General features: G+C 30.7%; 1 long non-coding RNA gene across 1 annotated transcript; it reads right to left on the bottom strand.

Annotated features, from left to right (window-relative positions):
* Nucleotides 1-8,048: 8,048 nt before the first annotated feature.
* On the bottom strand, nucleotides 8,049-11,468 carry LOC143578461 (uncharacterized). Its single transcript, XR_013143266.1, has 4 exons — nucleotides 11,317-11,468; nucleotides 8,613-8,762; nucleotides 8,443-8,509; nucleotides 8,049-8,257 (listed from the first exon to the last, which is right to left on the bottom strand). It is a non-coding gene; the product is annotated as an uncharacterized LOC143578461 (long non-coding RNA).
* Between the last annotated feature and the right edge of the window lie 11,885 nt (nucleotides 11,469-23,353).

Genomic DNA, 23,353 nt, shown 5'->3' with positions numbered 1-23,353 from the left:
TACTTTTATATAATTAATATTAAAATTTTAATTCTTAATAGTGATAATAAAATATTAAAATCAATTGGACTAGGTAGGTGCGTGCATAATTTTGAAGACTATAGATGCAATGGGGGACTTTTTATCATTTAAGGAAAATCAGATTCATCCTTTTGTTTGTATGCTTTAGATGTTTTATTTTCAAAAATGGTAGATATTTTATTTGACCTTTTAAGCTTATATTCAATGTGTGCTTTTGACATTTATTTTATTTAAAGGAAAGTATTAATAACTATAAATAATTTAATTAATCTAATTTATTAAGGCTAGTTCTCACGTTTTCAGTCATGTGACAAGAAAGAAAATATTAATAAATGATACTAAGTGATATATATTGACAAGCGAAATGTGCTATAAGTGGATTTGGAACTATGGTGAATATGTGATATTGTTATTGGTGTAAATTAAATACTAAACTAGGTAACAAAACCGCCACATAGCGGTGGACGTGACGTAACTCAGTCGGTATTGGTTAAATTCGTCACACTATCATAGATATATAGATGTTATATTGTTTGATCTGACCCTATCATAGCTTTGTTATTGGTGGGATATACTGAGTACGATGATGATGATGATGATTGTTTGATCCGACCCGACCCGAATTACCGGCACGAACCGAATCGTTGACCCGAAAATTTTTGAGTCCGTGACTTCGGTCACCCCCGTGACTAAGCCCAAGCTTCGCCACTGCATATTGTTGTATGAGTAGTACTTGATGGAACTTTTATGATACATTTTGTGTTGGCATAAGAGTGTTCCACGTGTTATGCCTAAGTGTTCCGATGTGGTACAAATGGCTCTTTTCGGATGGTTTGTGCAAGAACTTGAGTAATGAGGAAGTTGCGGAGATATTTTGTTGTTAAAAGTCTCTTCTTTTTCAACAGTATGCGAATTATAAATTTGTGTATGCTTTGATGGTTACTTTGATTATCTTGCATGCGTTCAAAAAGCAGCTCCATAATAACGTGCATGTCCAAAGTTGACTCAGTTACGTTTCCGTCTAATTTCTGGGCGTTAACAAACCGCAACGGGTGTGAGTAGTTGAACCTATTTACGTGTTATTTCTGTTTGTTTTAGAGTCCTACCACAAAACGTGGGTCCAACTCCCCTTTAATACACATGTTTGATATGAAACATTGTCCTTTAACACATGGGTTGATAATACATGTCGCCGTCACTTTTTTCATTGTTTTACGCCTCGGTCGCAACACGCCAGGGGTGGCTTAATGCTAGTTAATAATAAAAACAACGTAAAACTTTTACCGACAAAAATCAATAATTATTATATTATTTAATATCTTTTCGTATAATGACAAATCAAATAATCATATCTTTTCAAATCATATCATATTATATTCAATCAAATCATATATCATGAGTTATATTATCTCCCTTGTTATAACGTATTACAATATCACATATCAACTAACTCAACTTTTGTTGAAAAAAAGTAACTTTTTAAAAAACTTTATAAATATATTTGATAAAAATGTAAATAAATCTCAAAATGTTTGGTTCTATCATGAAAAATTGGGTTCCTACTACATATATGGTAAGTTATTCTATAAAAAAAGAAAAAAAAATAAGAAGTATGAGAATGATTTGTGAATGAAAAAACCCTAAAAAGTAATAAAGAATTAATAAAATAACTCATAACTTAAAATTTCATAAACCTTACATATGGTATTGAGGAAGTTTTTTTTCTTAAAAGGAACCGGCCGTCAAAGTCTATGAAATTTTGAAAAAAAGTTTTTGAAGTCATGTGTGTCCTCTTTTCTAGTTTCTAGGCTGCGGTGTTTGGTCTCATTTTGAATGGGGAAAGTTACAGATAAGTACATATGACCAAATTTTTTTTACCCAAATAATCATTGACTTTTGTTTATATATTTTTATTATAGAAATTCACGGTCATGCGGTATACACTTTCACGCTTGGGCGTGAATTATTATATTTCTTAAATATATTATTAATTTTATTTTTTTATTCGGAAGGGTTACATTTATAGAAAAAAAATATTTTCTTTTTCATTTTTGTTTTATTTATTTACTATTCTTTTGAACATATATACCTTAAAGTTAAAATCGTTTGTTTTTATCTAAATTTTTGATTTATTAATAAAATTGAAAACATTACTCATTATGATTTTTTAAATCAAGCGTGTGAAAGAATAAAATAGTATTTTTTTTATTTTCTAGGCGTGAAACTCCCTTAAGTTCACGCTAGGATGGCGTGAGTTTACTAAAATATTATTTTTTATTATCTGTTAATTGTTTTTGACGTGAAATTTTTTGATTTTCACGTTATATCAGCGTTAATATGACCCTTGGATGGCTACCATTGGTGAAATAAAATTGTAAACCTGTAATTTCCATATCCATTTTCATAAGTTGATTTGGTCAAAAGGCTAAATCGGTAATGATCCCTTTTGGATGAGGTATATTGTTGAGAGGGGTGAAATTATTGGAGGTGGCCTTCGGTTTATATGATCAATTATTTTTGTCCGTAAATGGTTTATTTTTGAGTAGAGAGACTTTATTGGAGGTCTGAAACTAAACGAGAATTCGAGGTTTTTTTCCGAACTTTGGTGTTACAAAGTAAAACCACTAATCATGGATATGTCTTTTTCAAATAACTTAAGGATCACTTTCATCAAGTGATGTATGAAAAAAGGAAATAATATGAAAGAATGAAATAAGTATAGCAAAAGAAGTTAACCTTACAAATAAATGTGAAATTATAGAGCGTGTGAAAATTCTTGTGACAAACTGATTGTATATATAGGGAGGTAATATGATTAATATTTTTTAGTTAAATAAAAATGGAATGTTAACATAAATTACAGCCACGGTAATATGTTTAGTATAATTTTGAAATTTGAAACATATGGAAATATGAAACAAAAAATAGCAAAGTGAATTATCAAATGGTTTCATATGCTAAAATTTATTTGTTATTGATTTAATTTAAGATATAATCTATACAATTAATTATCAAACTATTTTAAATGTGAAAATTGATTTCATTTTGATTTGATTTAAAATATATATCTATCTATTTAATATGAAATGATTGAATGAAATTAGAGCAATTAAAGAATATACCATATATACCATTTAAAACTGTTTGAATAATGAAATTAGAGAAATTAAAGAATATACCATATTTATCATTTAAAACCATTTAACAATTTTAATTATTTACTATTGAATTAATTTCCAAGAAAATTTTGAGAAGTATTAGTATGTGTGGAAAATATAGTGATGGACTAATATGAATATGTCATTTGCCCAAAAAGCAAATTTCTTTAATGATATAGGTAGACGTTTTAGTTAATATGCTATTAGAGTTAAAGTAGTTGGTCAAAACCAATGGGGATGGTAGCTTAATAGCAAAAGCAAAACCTTTAAACACACATGAGTTTGAAAAGATGAGTTCACCTACAATAAAGATTAAAAATAAATTTGTTGCTTAAAAAAATAAAAAAGAAGGTCAAATTGTTGTATGTTTAATTAATTAGTTTTTTTAGAACTCAAGGGAAAGTGGGGTTGGTTGGTGAATAGTTAATTACCTTTTGTCAACAATTCAATTTAAATTGAATTTAAATTCTAACCACATTTGATATGTGATGAATTGAAAAAAGAAAAATAATCATTTATTGATCAGTAAAAATATGTTGCAATAAAAGTGACTTAAGAAAAGAGTTAATATCTAAAGGGACGTCAATAAGCTAATTAAAAGCTAGATTGTGGTTTACAAGTCATACAACAGTTTATAAAACCACAACCGCTTTTGGTATGCCAATATAACTTGATATGGTAAATGTATTATGATTTGATATAATATGTAATAATGGGTTGATTTTATATGATATGTTCCGATTTGAAATGATTTGACAATATCATTTGACATGCTACTATAAGATATTATAAGATATCATATGTAAATATAATAATAATTATTATTTAGTTAAACAATGAGTTTATGTTAAATATCACAAAAGTTGTATATACATTGTTAACATTGAATTGAAACAAAAATCAAGTCGCAACCTGGGAGATTTTCGTTTTGGCTTCTTATATACATTGAAAAAAGATGATAAAAAACCAAATTCAAGACTGATTGTTTTAACTAATTCCATAAATTAAATTTACAAACACATCAAAATTAACATCATCAAATTGTTGTATTTGTACATTAAAACTTATTACATTTCCTAATAAATCTATGAGTATATTTCATTCCACAGATCTGAGTCTTTGTGTTAATTTTTTCCTCAATCTCTTTCACATCTTTTAGGCACCCTTATACTTGAAACAAGGCCCGTTCCAATTGTGTGGCCATTACAGCCAATAAAAGTGTGACACGTTGCAATCCCCTGCGCACCAAAGAATTTGTTAGATTTAAAAGTACACAGTGGAGATGTTATAAGCATAATCTATGAAATGCCACATTAGTTTCATAACAAGATAAGTATATCTTGATTTTACCAAGTCGGATTTATGCAATTTTAATATTGATACAGATGTATGACAAAAAATAGATGTTTGAAATTTAAAAAATCCGAAAACTTACAAATGCTATGAACGATCAACATGTTATGATCAATCCTCTTAAACTTGAGAGAGGTTAAAATGGTCAGAACCATAACCTATCAAAGACACAGACAGATATTAGCGGCTTAGAAATCTGAATCTATAACATCGTATAAATAAATTTAATCGGATATAGAAAATTTCTTACATAGACGACCAGATCTCTCGTCTTTTGAAAGCTAACTGGTTGGAGGCTATGGATGGATTTTAATTTGAAGATGAAGTTAAACATGTATCCCCTTATATAGAACAAAACCTAGGGTTACACACTTACACCCTAATTTAATATTTACATTATTACCTCAGAAAGTGTATGTATTTTCATGTTGAGACCTTCTAATATGATTAATTAATAAAATAAGACAAAATATGACATTGGAGTATATCAATTTGGGTTTAGCAAGCCAGCATGCCAACTAAACATCAACATGAGAGACTGCAAGCAATTAGCATGGGTTTTCGAACAAGAAATTAAAACGTATGAAATCTACTTCACGGTCCTCATCTGCTGCTTGAAACAACTTCCTTCTCAACAAAATGCAAACCATCAAACTTAGTAACTTGTGGCATTAGATTTAGCTTTCTTACCATCCTGTAGTTTCCACAATAATCTACGTTAATTAACGACAATAACACTTATAGATAAAAACATCTCAAACAATGATTCTCATGTCATCCAAAGTGGATCAATTATAAAACATTAAAGGACCGGCCAAAAAAGAACTTACAGGGGAAATGATGGTTCATGGTAAATGATTATCCGACGTCAAAGGAGGTGATTAACTTTAGCCCAATGTAAAGCTCCCTCATTAAATTGGCTATTCATTGGTTGATCTTTCTATGATTCTCAAACATTCACATACTTTGATTGATCTTTCCTATTTTGAGAATTAATACTTCTGTTATTACAAGAAGACAAAGATGGGATAAATTGATAACAGTTAAACTTATCTAGATCTGAAGAGTTTGAACAATTCTAACCCAAATAACATGATATATGAGTTATTATTATAATGATTACGATGCAAAACCTTAAACTCTAGAACCTCAAAATGATTCATCAAGACGATGAACTACTAAGTCAAGAATACATACTAAATAGACTTAAAAATCAATGCCAACAATGATCGAAATAGAATCAGCGTACCACAAACTCTCAAAATGTAAGAAGAAAGAGAAACAAAATTCAGATGAAAAGAACGGTCGAAAACAAAACAATAGCGGCGCAATGGAACCCTAAAAGTTACGTTTAACAAAATCACCGATTGCGATGATTATATGCTCCTCACTTTTGCAGTTGACATAAACAAGCCTTCCTGTCCTATTAAATTGCTACAAGAGTCCTCCAACTTTAACCTTCTTACAAAACTATAACAAAATACAGCAAATTATGTTATATGTATAACATTTTGCAAATTTTGTGTGCAAAATGAGTTGTACTTTAACTTGTGCTTGATTAATATTTTTATTTTTATTTTTATTTTTTTAATCTTCTTTTTTTACTTTTAACCCCTATATTTTCAACTTTTACAAGTTTGTCGAACAACATTTTTCATTTTTAACAACTGTTTTTCTTTTTCAACTTTGGTCCCAATATTTTTCATTTAACGTTTCGGTGCTTGATTAATAGTTTTATTTTTGTCATTTTCAATCTTTTTTTTTTAATTTTAACCCCTACACTTTTCATGTTTTGCATGTTTATCGACGAAACAATTCTCATTTTTAACCACAATAGTTTTTCTTTTTCAGTTTTGGTCTTTAATAATTTTCTTATTTTATAAAATTTTCATTTCATGTTTCGGTCTAAATATTATGTTAACGCACGTTTGGTTCAATATTTTTACGTTTATTTTCCTCGTTTAGCGGCTCCATCATGACGTTCGGGTCGAAAATCGACATAGTTATTATTTTCTATAGTTTACGTTTCGGTCTAATTTTGCGCGTTAACACACCGCAACAGGTGTGAGTTGTTGAACCCATTTACGTGTTATTATTGTTCATTTTAGAGTCCTGCCGGAAAATGTTGGTTTAACTCCCTTTCAATACATGCGTTCAATAAAGCGTTGTCCTTTAAGTCTTTAACACATAGGTTCCATAAAACATTTTGTCGTTATTTTTTTATTGTTATATGCCTCTTTCACAACGCACCTGAGAAGGGTGGCTTAATACTACTAGTTAATAATAAAACATCAAAAAAAAAATTAGTTACAAAATCAATAATTATTATATAATACAATATCATTTTGTATAAAATCATCATATCTTTTTAAATCATATCTTATTATAATAAAATATTATATTATATTATATTATATTATGAGTTAACAAATCTTATAATAATAACGTATAATATTATGTCACATATCAATTAACTCAACTTTTATTAAAAGAAAAAACAACTTTTTAAAAAACTTTATAAATCTATTGTATAAAAATGTAAATCAATCTTAAAATGTATGGTTAAAATGTCTAGTTTTATCGTGAAATATTGGTTTTAGCGCAACCTTGATGTCACCCTTAACAATTAACATCATGAAAACTTTAGCATCTAAGTTACTTCACATGTAACAAAACACAAAGCTATATATAAGTGAAAATTTATAGAGATAATATGGTATTAGAGAAGTTCTTCTCTTAAGACCATGGTCCATTCTTCCCCACCCTCATTATTATTTAATTATTGTTATATTATTATTTTTTACTTGGAAAACAAATAAAGCAAGCACCAATCATCATGGCTCATTCTTCTCCCATTAGGTGTTTTGTTGGAAGCTTCCAACACCTAATAAGATACAATATGTCATAATATGATAAGATTTAGTATGATATGCTCTAATTTGAAGTGATGTGACGACATCATTTGACATGATACAACATGATATTGTATTTAATAACAAAATAATTGCTGTCATTTTGTTTAAAAAGGTAATTTCACTTAAGTTGTAAACAATGTGATGGACAACCAAAATGGATATTACGGTACAGATTTTAATTTTAACATAATTAAAAATTTTCTACAAACGATATTTGATGATAATCATGATGTCTAGATCTAAAGTTTATGGTATAGTATATGACTTATAAAACCTAACTAGTAATTTCAATTTAAAAATGTTAGTTTCGTTCTCATCTTATTTTTACAAAGTGTAAAACAGCTCATCTGTACTTCTCAAAATCATGAATTCAAAAATTCCCGTAGAAAATCGAGTTAAAGCTATTTTGTTGTTAACTTTGTTAATTCTTGTTAATTATTGTTATTAGTTCTTGTGGAAATATTGATATGCAAATTCAAATTGATAAAAAGCAAGTCGCTTGTAGGAGATTCTCATTTTGGTTTCTTATAAACGTACACATTGGAAAAATAAATAAATAAAAAGTGCGAAACTAAATGCAACATTTATTTCCACAAATTAATTTCACAAATACATTAAAATGCCATCAAAACATATTTAACTCCCTAAAGATCTATTGAGTCTTGGTGTCTTTTCCACGATCTCTTTTACATCTTTCGGCATCCTGGTTTCATGCTTTATACCCATAACAACTTGTCAACAAGCTTTCCACATAGACTCTCTTTATGACAACCAACTAGGACAATTATAGAGTGGCACGTTGCACTCTCGCTGCACCAAGGAATTAATTTGTTAGATCTAAAAGTTCATATACAGACATGAAATGCCACATTAGTTTCAGAACAACTTAACAAGATAAGGATATCTTGATTTTACCAAGTCGAACTTATGCAATTTTAATTTTGAACCAAATGTATGACAACAAAAAGATGTTTAAAATTCAAAACTTCAGAAACTTACAAACGCTATGAGCAATCAACATGTTATGACTGGAGAGAGATCGGAATGATCGAAACCATTAACCTATCAAGACAGCCAAAATTATATCAGAGTGGTTTAGAAACTTGAATCAATATATAACATCATATAAATAAACAAAAACGAAGAAACTAAATTGCTTTCTTACGAATAGAAACTTAATCAAATTTCTCTTCTTCGGTTAACTGGATTAGAGGCGATGAAAGGATTTAGAGATGAAGCTAAACATGCATATGCATCCCATTATATAGCACATAGCTTAGGGTTACACTGTAATCCAACATTTGCATTATACCCCCTGAAAATGTATTTCTTGTCACATATAGACCTTGACGAATAAAATAAAAAAAATTGAAATTGGAGTATATCAATATGGGCCTGGTTACCAAGTCAACATGGTTTAGTATTCCAACGAGACATGTAAATGTATTTTGATATGATATTGTTGATGTAACATAGACTGACACCGTATGCTATATAGCATATGTGTTATATAATAAGATATACAATATGCCATAGCATGACAAGATTCAATATGATATGTTTTGATTTGAAGTGATATGATAAATGTATTATGATATGATATTGTTGATATAACATAATTTGATATGATACTATAAAATATTGTATAATATTAATAATCCAAAAATAACTATTGTTATTTTGTTAAAATGATATTTAAAGTTAAATATCACCCAAGGTGCAACCAATGTGTTATTTTTTTTACTAATTAAGAGTTCACATAGTTCATTACCTTTTGTTATTAGCTTCTCGAATCATCTTCTTTCTCGACAAAATGCAAACCATCAAACTTAGTAACTTATGGCAAAAGATTAAACTTTGTTACCATCTTGTAGTTTACATAGAGTTTTACCTTAAAAACAACATACAGATCTTATTAATAAAATCAATAAAACATATAAAAAAATGATTCATGTGTCGGCTGATGTATACAAAATTATACATCTTTTATACATCAAATACGCTCCAATCTATGGTATTTCTTGGGAATTTTAGTTAGAATTGATACTTAACTTGTTTAATTTGAATTTCCAGGGATAAACGAGCTAATAAAAGAGAAACGAGCAATTTTCTAGAAGAATGGCGATGAAATGAACTTCCAGCGCTAAGCATGCCCCATGCCCAGAAAGACGCAGCCCAATGCTTAGTCAGGCACAACCGTGCGCTCATTCAGGCACAACCTGATGTCTAAATAATAAAAAGAAAAGTACAATTTGTCATCTAGCAAGGTCAAGCACAGCCATGTGCCCACTTTGGCACAGCCCGATGCCTAACATGATGGAAGCAAAAAGTACTGTTGTCGGCCAACAAGGGTTAACACAGCCCATGCTTGATTTGGCACACCCGATGGTCAAATGTGTGCACATGCTTCAAGTACAAGAGATATTCTGTCAGAGATTTGGGGACCAGCATGGGCTGTGCTGAATTTGGCATACCCTGTGCCTCCTGCAGCAGTTTGCCTATAAATTGGCCTTTTGTGTTCTCTTCTACACACACATCGAATTACATACACAAAAACACTCCCTTATCACCATAATTCCAGAAGATTGAATGCAAGAAGAAGCTCTTGAAGATCCATACAACATCAAAAAGGGGTTCTAAGCATTCACATAATCATCTAGCTTGGTTCTTGGGTTAGATTATCTTAAAGTTAATTATGAATGCTATGTTCTTTTACTTTGATGTATATTTCATTATTATCATGAGCTAAACTCTTCATATCACCTTAACTTATGATGAAACTTGATAACTTTTGATGGTTTGAAATAATATATGGTAATTTTATGTTGAAATAATGATTAATTCTTGGTTATCCTTTGATGAAATATTGTGTTTAAACAATTGAAATTAATATACAAGAATTATAAATGGTATGTCTTGTTATGTTGAAAGACTCTTGATTTATCATTTATTTATAAATGTTGTTCTTGCAACTTTATAACTTTTAATCTAGAAATAGTTAAAATAATTCTTGCATATTAACATTAAAATTGGTTAAACACACATCCTCATGTTTAGATTTGAAAAGATTGAACATTTGTTATGAATTGATATTCTTGTTAAGTAATATTATAAGTATTTTGTTAACACAACTATTTTGATATTACACTTGGGTTGAAAATTTATAAATTAAAGGAATACTTGAACTTTTTCTACTTTAATCAACCATAGGTGGATTAGGTGTTTTTCATGACATCTTTCCGAACGGTTGTTAGATTTGAGTTTCGTAATTGAATGATAATCTATATCCTCAAATTTCAACATAAAGGTTCACTTACAATTATGATTTGAGGTGATTAGTTTGTATAATTCATACTAGTTTTCCAAAAAAATCAAAGGAATAGTTATCTATAACTAGTGACTACTCTTTTCCATAAACAAATTAAAATAGTGAATTTGTCATATATTTGAGTTTTACCATCATAAGAAGTCAAGTGGATTCTAAAGTTAAGGTGATAGCTTTTAAATCTTGAATCTTTCCATTATCATATTTTTGCTTGCTTTATATTATTGTTATAAGTCACTTTAAAAAATTACTTTTAAAAACAAAAACTCTTATGATATTTCTTACGGTTATTTTAAAATGCAAGGATTTAATATTGAAATTTACGGGTCCACGGATTGATTCTCGGTTCTTACCGCGACTATATTACTTACACGATTGGTACACTTGCCGTTTGTGTATGCTTTATTAAGTTTAAGTGAAAACCCATTTTTAAAATCCGACAAAGTGTGAAATATTTAATAAAAACATACATATATCACACAACATCATCGTCCAAATTGGATTGCTTATAATTTGTTTGAAGAACAACACAAAAAGAACTTACTATTAACAATGGTGATTCATGGAAATGGATTCTCCACAACCAAGGAGGTTTATTAACTTTAGCCCAATGTGAAGCTCCCTTGTTAAATTGGCTATCCATTGATTTCTCTTTCTGTGATTCTCAAGCAAGCATGTACTTTGATCTATCTTTCCTAATTTAAGAATCGATACATCAGTTATTTCAGGAAGAAGACAAAAGTGGTATGAATTGACAATATTGATATACTATCTACATATGATAAAACTGAACAATAACCCAAAACAATGTGATATATCTTCAAGTGAGTAATTATTATTATGTTTATTATCAAGCGTCGTAACCCAAAAACCCCAAATGATTCAACAAAGACGATGAACCACCAAGTCAAGAATACATACAAAACATACCCAAAAAAATACAAACAATAATTGAAATAGAGATCATCATACCATAAACTCTAAAAATCTTAGTAGTAGGAGAATCAAAACTCAGACGAAGAAGACGGTCAAAAACAAAATGAGAGCGGCGTAGTTAAACCCTAAAAGTTGTGTTCAACTGAAATCCAACGATAGCGATGATTATATAGTACTCAACGGTTTTACAGTTGACACAAACAACCCCTCCAATTTGGTAATAAAGCTTTTACTCTTTCAACTTAAGTCTTTACTTTTCGAACCCTCAACTTTAGTAATAAAACTTTTGTCACGATGCTTTTAACCTTAAAACTTTGGCCCCAAAACGTATATTCTTTCAACTTTTTTCACAAAAATTTAAAATAACTCTAAACTTTTCAACTTTAGCCACAAGGTTTTTAGACTTTTACACTAAATTAAATATTTAGACTTTCAAATTTGGCTACAAAACTTTTATCATAATAAATCAAACTAACTCTGACCAACGTTTGACTCTACCAACATTTGTATAAAAATACTTATTGATTATTAAAAATGAGTATCAGGTGATTCATAAGTATAAAATAAAACGACATCTAAAGAACTCATTTCTTACCTTCTGAAAAGTAAAATGTATACGTCTTGTTCTGGGCCCATTACTCTTGGGCTTATGACTCATGCTGGATTATAGGGATAGTAACCCTGGGCCTATTATTACTCAAACTGTTGGGCCTAGACCATATCATAATCAGGTTGGTATTAATTCACCATGTGCTGGCTTGGTTCATCTTGAACCGTCCATAATGCACCTGGACCACATGTTAGTTCTAATTTTATGTTTTAATGTGTTCAAAATGTGAACTTTAGGAAGAGTAGTCAGGATTACGAAAATTTTAGAGGTACTAAATGGTGGACTCAAGAATGTTTTGATCAATTGGTTAGTGGAATTGATGTTAAAAATAGTGAAACTGGGTTGTTATATGATCCTCCTCTTGTTAGGGGGTCAATGGGGGAGTAATTGTTAAACTAAGCGGGTATTTTATGACAAAATGTTATAGGGGAAAGTGAATACGTTGTTGTTAGACGTGTAATCTTACACGCAAAACTAATCAAAGCTACGTAGTTTTGATTAAAACCACCTCATTTGTTTTAAATTCTTTCTATGTATACGATAATTCCATTTCAACTCTTTGGTAAATGTTAGTTTAAAGAGACTTCCATCCCAAAAATCCATAGCCTCAGCGACTATTATGGTTTTACATGGGAAGAGGTTTTTACAGGTTTTTTAATATGTGTTCATGTGCTTGTTTTGGATAATTCGTTCATCGATTATCTAATATACTTAAATAGTATATATAATTTAATTGATATTAATACATAAACTTAAAATCCATAAGAAAAAAATACAAATAATTCAAGAAATTGCATGCCACTTATGTAAGAATTTACGTTGATCAAAAGAAAAAATAAAACAATTTAAGAAGGCCACGAGCAAGATCCGAAAAGGCTAAAAACTAAGTTTTGTTCTTTAGTGGAATTTGGAGAGAAGGTGCATCTAAACGTATTTGAAATTCAAGATTACCAAATTAAGATTTTTATAAGAATGGAAAGGATTTGTAAATAAATGAGGTTTTGATCAAAACTATGCAGTTTTGATTGGTTTGCTTGTAAGGTTACAACACCGTATTCACTCCCATCAATGTATTAAGGCACGACGCCGACTTATGATGTTCTGTTGGGGTAAATTTGTCGTTTCAAGATGTGAAAGAGAATTTGATATAAATGTGACATAAGTTCGGAATAAGATCTATTATTAAAAATAATAAATGAATAATGGTTATTATTATTTTGCTGTTAATAATGATGGTTAACTACAAGTGTTAAAAGGGAAATCCTTTGCTTGTTAAAAATATTCCGTGGGTAGTTTGGTACATCGAGTTTTGTAATCCAACATAGAGACAATTTGGTCAGAGTATGTGTTGTGGAGAGGTTTTACCGTCCCTTCACATCATTGCCACGTAGGAAACGTGTATTTAAAGCTCTTCTATATTAAAGCCGCGTTGTGAGTTAAAGCCTCTTTTACCATTTTTATTTTATAATATATAAATAAATATGTACGTGTTTATCTATATGTGTATGTGTGTATGAAAGAGAGAGTGTGTGAAAAACAAACCTAGCTACACCACATTTCAATTACCGCCCCCATTAACCGAATAAAGCCCCTCCCTTATACCGCCCACAACAAAGCCTTGGCGCGTTCCCCCTTCACCACCCCTTTGGAAGCCCACACCGTGCAGTCTTATAATTTAAAATCGATATACGAGGTCTAGATAACACAGGTAAGAGACTATTATGAAGTTCCTTAACATTAGAAAAAAAACAAATATATATTGTGTTCAACACACATAGAGTTAAAGTTTAATCCATTTTTAACAAAAATAATTATTATATCATACAACATTTATTTGTGTAATGTCAAATCATTCTAAATTATATCATATCGTATTATATTCTGTCATATCATATACTATGAGTTATATTTAAGAAAAAATTTCAGAATGTCTCTTTTGAATAGAGAGTCCTAAAATGTCATTAATTTTATAAATATTTTGATGGGAAAATTTTCAAAATGTTCATTTTGAAGAAAGGTTCTCAAAATGTCTTTAATTTTTTGAATATTCCAAAAAGATCAATGTAAATCCCATCGACGAAGACAAACTTTGAACCAAGTCCGTTTTCACATATGAGTTTTGTTTGAGCTAATCAAAAGTGTTTCAAATCCGTCTTCGCCGACAAGTTTTGATCGAAATCCGTCTTGGACAATAAACTTAGTTATTCTTTTATCTTTTTATATTTTAATATTATAATTAATTTCACTTATGTTTAGTTTTTTCTTTTTTAACTTTTAAAATATAAGGTTTCACAAAATTCCGAATATATCGTTAAAACGTACTTATTTTTATCTATGTACCGATATAAATTTTACTTAAAATCTAGTCAAATTATACTTAAAATCAAGTCGGGTCAAAACTTGACCCGTCTCATTGCCTCATTCCTATACCGCAAGAACTCAAATTCAGTTTTATTGACACAATTGACAAAAATCAATATAATATTTACATTACTACTTTGGTTAAGTTATAATTTACATCTTTTAAAAAAATAGCAGTAATTATTTTATTTTAATATTATATATTATCCAGCTGTAACATAACAAAATATATTACAATATTACAAGATCAATCTCAAAATAAGAACAAAGATGAATAAGAACAAAGATGTAAATCAAAAATTTTGAGTTGTATTGAAAATGTACATATTAGAAATCACAAAGTTAATTACAAGTGTATAACATTCTATTTATTTTAATCACATCTCATTTCCATGCTAGAACAATAATTGTCACTTAATGTTTGGATGAACACGTTTACCAATGTTTGGATGACCAATGCTAGAACAATAATCATAACTATCCAATTCCAGGCTCTTTGTTGCTGTCCACGATAATTATCACTTAATGTTTGGATGAACACGTTTACCACTCTACGAATGTTCGGGCTCCAACCAACCAACCCGTTTCGGGGATCTCACATCATCCAACAATATCTGCTATGACCAACCAACATGCTATATATGATCCTAGCCACGTAGACAGAGAGATAAATGTATATTGTGAGGTCGCATAAAATGGTTAGGATGAGTTCAAAACACAAAATTCTCTTAGGCAAGAATTAAACATATTAAATATAGGTTTATGAATAAGAACTAAGACGAAATTAAATTACTTACATGAACACATAATTAGAAGTGTTTGATTGTCCTGCGAAGAAAAAGGATTAGAGTTGTGAAACCATCGACCATGGTCGTGATTACAGGCGATGAAATTAACGATTTTAGAGATCATGTTAAAATTGCGTCCCTTTATATAGAACACCAACCTTGGTTACAACTTGGTCCAAAGTTTGCACTATAACCCCTGAAAAGTGTATGTGTTTTCGTATAAAGACCTTTTTATGTTTGATTAATATAAAATAAGACAAAATATGACATTAGGTATAATAGTATATCAATTTAGGGTTATCAAGTCAATATGGTTTATGAAACCACAACCACTTTTAGTATATGCCAATACGATGTGAAACATATTATTATTGGATATGATTGATTTAACATGATATGGCACCACATGCTATTGTAATTTATAATAAGATATGATATATGTTATAACATGATATGATTTAATGTGACAATGTCATTTGACATGATACTATAAGTTAGTGTATAATAATTACCAACGAGGAACTATAATTACCAATGTTAGAACAATAATTATAACTATCCAATTCCAGGCTCTTTGTTGTTGTCCACGATAATTATCACTTAATGTTTGGATGAACACGTTTACCACTCTACGAATGTTCGGGCTCCAACCAACCAACCCGTTTCGGGGATCTCACATCATCCAACAATATCTGCTATGAACAACCAACATGCTATATATGATCCTAGCCACGTAGACAGAGAGATCAATGTATAATGTATACTGTGAGGTCGCATAAAATGGTTAGGATGAGTTCAAAACACAAAATTCTCAAAGGCAAGAATTAAACATATTAAATATAGGTGGTTTATGAATAAGAACTAAGACGAAATTAAATTACTTACATGAACACATAATTAGAAGTGTTTGATTGTCCCGCGAAGAAAAAGGATTAGAGTTGTGAAACCACCGATCATGGTCGTTTATACAGGCAATGAAATTAACGATTTTAGAGATCAGGTTAAAATTGCGTCCCTTTATATAGAACACCAACCTTGGTTACAACTTGGTCCAAAGTTTGCACTATAACCCCTGAAAAGTGTGTGTTTTCGTATAAAGACCTTTTTATGCTTGATTAATATAAAATAAGACAAAAATATGACATTAGGTATAATAGTATATCAATTTGGGGTTACCAAGTCAACATGGTTTATGAAACCACAACCACTTTTAGTATATGCCAATACGATGTGAAACATATTATCATTGGATATGATTGATTTAACATGATATGGCACCACATGCTATTGTAATTTATAGTAAGATATGATATATGTTATAACAAGATATGATTTAATGTGACAATGTCATTTGACATGATACTATAAGTTAGTGTATAATTATTGACGGTTTCAGGATTTTTTTTTCTAGGGAGTTCACTATTTTTTGATGATCCAAATTCATATGGTCGGATGTAAAAAACTTGGGTCGGTTCGACGGTTCAGGATATGTTCATCACATGATAAAAATACGGTACAACAATCTTAGGGTTGTAGTACCTTTATTAATTCATCAAGCAAGTGTTGTGCATGCTCCATCACAGTTTGTAGTCATTTTGAAATCCTAGTACTAACGTGTTTGTTTGACGAGTCAAATGAGCTTTGCAGCAATAACTCTGCCTACAAAACAAAGAAAAAAAACGTTGAGCCTAACATGGTAAATATTTATTTAAAAGATTTAGTTTTATGAAGACTTTGCATTTACTAATGTAGGGTGTTGTTTAAAAAACTTTGCTTGCTCTTGTTTAATGTTTTTAGAATCCAAATTCAGTTCACTTCTAACTGGCATAAATAATTTCTTTATGGGTTGTGCTTCAGTCCAATATATAGGAATCTTCAAGTACTTCATAGATCTAACAAAACTTTCCTAAGTTCATTGTAAAAAATAAAAACCAAATTAATAGACAAAATAATATAATAATAATAATAACCAAACAATATGCAGTTACCAAGTCAGCATGGTTTACCAATTCAGTTCACATTTAGCATTCGGACAACGTAATATAGTAAACTAGCTTTTATCCCTGTATTACGGGGTTGTTTTACATTATTCGTTTTTAACATTTATATATATTTTTGGATTTTAATTTTGTTTATTGTAAGATATACTTAGAATTTGATAAGGAGTTAATATCATTCCAATTGCCATTACAAAAGTGATGGCAATGTTGGGCATTAAAAGATATATTTGGCTGGTAATCTATATCTATATCTATATTATATATAAATGTAACATCCTACTTTCGGTTATTATAATAAAAAAATAAATTTAGTTCTTTCATAGTGGGTCGTTATCGGTTTAGATAAATAGAATACGAGTTGGGTCAGTGCTGGGTAAATGAATATGGGTTATGGACTTGGGTTAGGAAAGAAAGAAGGAAAGACCATGGGCTTAAGCCCATGATCCATAAATATGTAAACCCTTAATATCCATTTAATCCTCATTCACACATATTCCATACACCACCCAAAACACACACTTAAGATCTCTCTCTAGCCTCTCTCTAGCCGAAATATAGAAGAAGAATCGGATCCCGACCCAAGGTATGATAGTATTTTGTTGTATGAGTTAAAATCCGTTAGTTATGGTCACTAAACGACGAGCCGACACCGTTAAACCGTTTAAGTCATGAGATCCGGGTGGAATCGGGTATAAACCGAACCTATGATGAGCTTAGGGGTCACCCTAGCTCAGATCTGGATCGAACAGGATGAAAAACGGTGAAAAACGAGTTAAAACTCGTTTTTCCTACGTGTTCGCGGTTTTCCGGCGGCTTTCCGGCAAAGGCGGCGCCGGAATAGTGGTACGAGGATAAGGAATGTCAGGGAATGTTCTGACCTAACCCTAGTTCGCTATGGGGACTTAACGAATTGAAGGTGATTCGTTAGTTGATTCGCTTAAGGGAGCACAGCGAACTAGCTCTAGTTCGTCTATGATTCGTTAAGGGAAAAGGGTAACGAATTACCCTTGATTCGTTATGATTAGTTCGTTAAAAGAAATAACGAATTAGAAGGTCCAATTCGCTATATGGACTGATTCGTTAAGGAGTCCAGTTCGTTAAGGGTTCAATTCGTTATAAGAACCAGTTCGCTAGGATAATCCAATTCTCTATGAACCAATAATGAATTAGAAGTTTAACTGAATGACAATAACAGTCCCTGAACTTAGAAAAGAACGATTCAATTACAAAGAAGCCCTTGGACTTTAAGTAGCAGATTATTTAAGGATTCAAAACCCTAATGGAAAATGTGTTAAAGCAGTTAATGAAAATAAAATTTTTCCAAGCTGACCTGGGCTCTGCCCCTTGGACCCCGCTAGGGGCTGCCGCCCCTAGAACCCTGCTGCCAGGGGCGCTGCCCCCGGACCCCCGTTCGTTGAGGGTAATAAATAAACTAGAAAGGCGATATGTGTAGTGATAGTTTACTGAAACGTATAATTATTATACAGTTAGTCGGGCACAGCTCAAGAAGGGAATAACCGTAAACGGTGAACGCAACCGCATTGAGGTGAGTTTCTAGCCCCACTTCCTTGTTATGTTTTCGGGGCTGTGTGCATACTCGATGTGATAGTTAATACACTTATCTTAAGTGGTAAGTGTATGCCTTGTATGATTTATGTATGATGATTGTTTGACGGTGCGTGAACAATCTTCGGATATTGCATGTACCGTCAGGTGGTAGTTAAGATATGATTGATAAGTATGATGAAAGATAGGATGTATGTATGAATATATGATGTATGCATAATGTATGTATGTTATGATGATGGTACGTGAACGCTCTTCGGAGATTGCACGTATTGTCAAGGAAAGTATGTATGAACAGGTACGGTACAGTTACACGAAACAAAGGGACCAGACCCTAATAATATCTGTGATGTTAGGGACCAGACCCTAATAATATCTGTGATGTTAGGGACCAGACCCTTATAATATCTGTGAGGTTATAGGGCGAAGACTCTTTAAAACGTATGATTATGTATGTAAAGGAAGTATGAAGGTAAGAATGAAAGTATATGCACTTACGTGTGTATGTAAGAAAGTTAAGAGGTTAAGTATGAAATGTAAGAAGGTATTGTATGATTATGTGATTAACTAGAACTCACTCAGCGTAGCTGACTTTTAGTATGCACGCAGGTGAGTAGGATGAGGCAGCTCGCTTGAGGAGACACGTGGCACTGAATAAGGGGCTGGCATCGGAAGACTCAAGACGTTTAAGTTTAATGTTTTGTTTATTTTAAAAGACAAGATGTTGTTTTAAGACAAGAGGTGTTTTGTTATGAAATGTTTTATGAAAGCTTTTATATTCCGCGAATGTTTTAATTAACTCTGATATTTAGAACTGCGTTTATGAGTAAATCCAACACGAAAGTAGTGCTACCGGTAATGGGGCCTTACAATAAAGGAAGAGTGATAGGCAACAAAGTAAATTCATAATTATAGGACAAGGACAAAAGAGTCATTTCATAATTGGGCAAGAAAAGTAATTTACCAATCCATCGATTCATTCTTCAAGCGTATCGTACAAGTTAACGAAGCCTCATGTTTAGGGTAATTACCCTTTAATCCTTTTAAGAATGAAAGAGGTTTGAAAGATATAATACACAACTTTATTTCAATTAATTACTATTAATGACTTCTCAATCCAACAGGGAAGTTAAACGGGCTAAAAATTTGGTTATTCAATTAACTCATACCTTAAAATATCAATTTATTGGAGGCTTCTCAATCCCAACTCAACAATCCGTTTCAATTTGGGTTTCTTGTACTAATACTAAACAGAGCAATAGGTGCTTGTTGCAGCTTCCATGGCGTATTGCAACTAATTCCAAGAGTAACCTCCTTTAGAGATAGGCCAAATTCATGTACAAACGTGAGTTTATTTCCAATCTAAATTCATTTTCAATTTTAGTTCGACGTTAGATCATGTATAATATTGAAGTGAATGGTTGAATTTGTTTTAATGTGTTTAATTTTGAATTTGAGCAAAACTTGTTAGAGATTAATTTGATAATGTTGAATTGAGTGGTTGAGTTTGATTTGTTTAGTTTAATCTTGAATTTGAGAAAAATTACTTAAAGATGATTTTTTTTGTTATTGATTTTTCAATGTTCAACTGTGTGATTTAATTTAAATTAATGTGTTAAGATTGTTAAAATTGGATGGGGAAAATCAAGAAATTTGTTGGTGAATGTGATTTGATGCTATATACTAGCTTGTTATAGAGAAAGATGAAGGACCTGTTTGGATGAAGATGATGGATAGGTCAACTTCTAAAGTCTTATATGAGTTATCAAGCTTGGAAGAAGGAGCTTGTGGTAGATTTCAAAATTTTTTTTTTACAATTTAGTTTTATTATTATTGCACATGAATTGAATAATGTGATATATGTTTTTCTATATACCCTCGTTCCTTTCACACCCCGATCTCAGACCGTTTTAAAGATACGAGTCATGAAATGATAGGTGATTTCTTTTAGAATGATGAGTTTATGTGGAATATGAAACTTTCTTCTTGTGTTTCCATGGAAGTTAAATTTATAAAATTTGACACCTTCTTGAAACTTGACAATAATCCACTTAGAATGGTAAATAAATTTGAATAAATAAATTTGAATTTAATACGTGATTTAAAAATTTGTCTCAATTTTCATTATTTTTTATTACATTAGATGGGTTTCAAGTTGCTTACTAATTTAACCGTTTTTAGTGGATTCAAGTGCACCCCTTTTCGCTCGCATGTATGTTTTCTTTACCATGCAGGTATGATTGATGTTTGATGTTTCTATTTTGTGTTTGTGTTTTAGTTTTGGAGGGGAGATTTAGGGTTTTTGTGTTATGCTTAGAAAGGAGGTAGAGTTAAGGGATTGAAATTGAAATGGAACTTAGAAGATGCATAAAGTTATTGTCTTTTAGTTAATGATACTTATAATTTGATAAGAACATTAAGTATATATAATAATGCACAATTAATTAATAATTACATTATGACATTAAATTCATATGATAATGCATCTTTAATGATAATAACTATTTAAAATAGATGATAAATATACCCAAATATCTATATAATCTATATCTATTTTTTTATAGTTGCTATGTACATACACACACTATATTATAAAGCATTTAGCATGGCATGTTAATAACTTTTTTAAAGAGTTTTATACATATTTGTATGCATATATAGTATAACATCTAATGCAAATTTTATACATTTTTTTATTTCATATTTGATGATTATGTATGATTTTTACTAATGGATATATCAATCAAGTCAAGCTTTATGTATTTTATTTGTTGTTTCATTTGGTTATGCACAAAAGAGAGGAACTTCTGCTACGTCCTCGAGAGCACCTGGGCAAAACCAAAGTGTATCATTTTCTACATGTATTGTATTATTATTTTATTTTTATTCATTCCAAATATATTTACTCATATTTTTCATGTACATTTAAAGGGATGGCGTGAGTTCTTTCCGGTTCTACCAAGTTCTACGCTATGAACTTGATGCAACTCGTAAGGTAATTAACGATAAATATATACAGTTATGTTTTTTTTTCAGGGCTCAACCTCTGTTGGTGAGTTGTATTTTTCAATCTTTATTTTGGCTCGTGAGTTGCTTTTCCAGGCTCTAGCGAATAATTTTCTCTTTGATTTCACTCTCTGATCCTATTAACTTTAATTTGCATAAATCAAAGATAAACTACCGTGCATAGAATCATTGTTGCTGGTTAGTATCTTACATGACCAAAAGTCAGGTGTGAACCTAACCCTTCTTGGTCTATTAATATCTCTTTTATTATGTCTTATGTCTATAATGATTTTGTGAGTATTAACAAGATAATTGATAAGTTAATTAATAACCAAGATTGGAAACTCCTGGTTCCACTATTAAACGTAAGTTTAAGCTGCAACTATCGATGACTACTGATGTATTTTTTTAAGATTTATTTTTGTTTTGTTTTGATTAACTGAAAATTTAGCTAATTGGGCTGCTGGTTGATGAATAGGGCATTAGAAGATTCATGGTATAAATAAGAATTAGAAGAAAGCATGTCACATAGTATAAAAGTACATCAACTTTGGAAGGTCTAAGGCAGTCATATTCATAATTCCATGAATCTATTGCATCTATGTATCATTAACAATTTGTACAATGATAATATGAAGAGCTTATCTAGAGTGAAACGTTAATCAAGCGTTACATAGGAAGATAGGTACGCATATCTGGTTTTTTTTTCACAATGTTTGACTAATTTGATTTAATTAAATGTGGTATATGTTTATGTGTGCCTCTGGCTTTATTGTTGTTTTCTCTCACTTTGTTGGATAAATCATATTGCAGCTCATATTGGTCGGACCCATGTTGATTTATTTTTGCATAATGAATTACTACTCTTTCGCTCGTGTACGATTATTCCGAATAATTTTTTGAGGATTATGAATCACAAGCATTGTATGCAGCTACTTATATAGTGTGGTTAACCAAGGTAACACCAACTTTCATTATGGGTAAAAAGTCAATGGGTTCGTGTTGAAACGGGTCATTTTGGTACGACTCAAATCAAGTTGGTTTGAGTTTCACTGACCTAGCCATTCGTATTGACCCATTTATAAAGGGGTTAAACATCGTCACTTATAAAGTCACATATTTGTTTGTTACTTTATTTATTATTAGAAAATGGATGAACTTAAAAGTGGAATATTCAAGAAAAGATGGGATAAGAAATTGAATAAGTTTTGAAAAAGGTATGCACTGGTAAGGCTTTTCTTTGGGATCTTATGAGGATGAAAAGTCAAAGGCACTAAATTTGTTTTTGATATTGTTAGTTTTGTTAACTGTGAT

This window comes from Bidens hawaiensis, unplaced genomic scaffold, assembly GCF_021521415.1.
Source record: "Bidens hawaiensis isolate Kalapana, Puna unplaced genomic scaffold, B.hawaiensis_p1.1 tig00029273_1, whole genome shotgun sequence".
NCBI lineage: Eukaryota > Viridiplantae > Streptophyta > Magnoliopsida > Asterales > Asteraceae > Bidens > Bidens hawaiensis.
The sequence above is the reverse complement of the archived record's forward strand: the minus strand, read 5'-3'. Positions and strand labels throughout refer to the sequence as shown.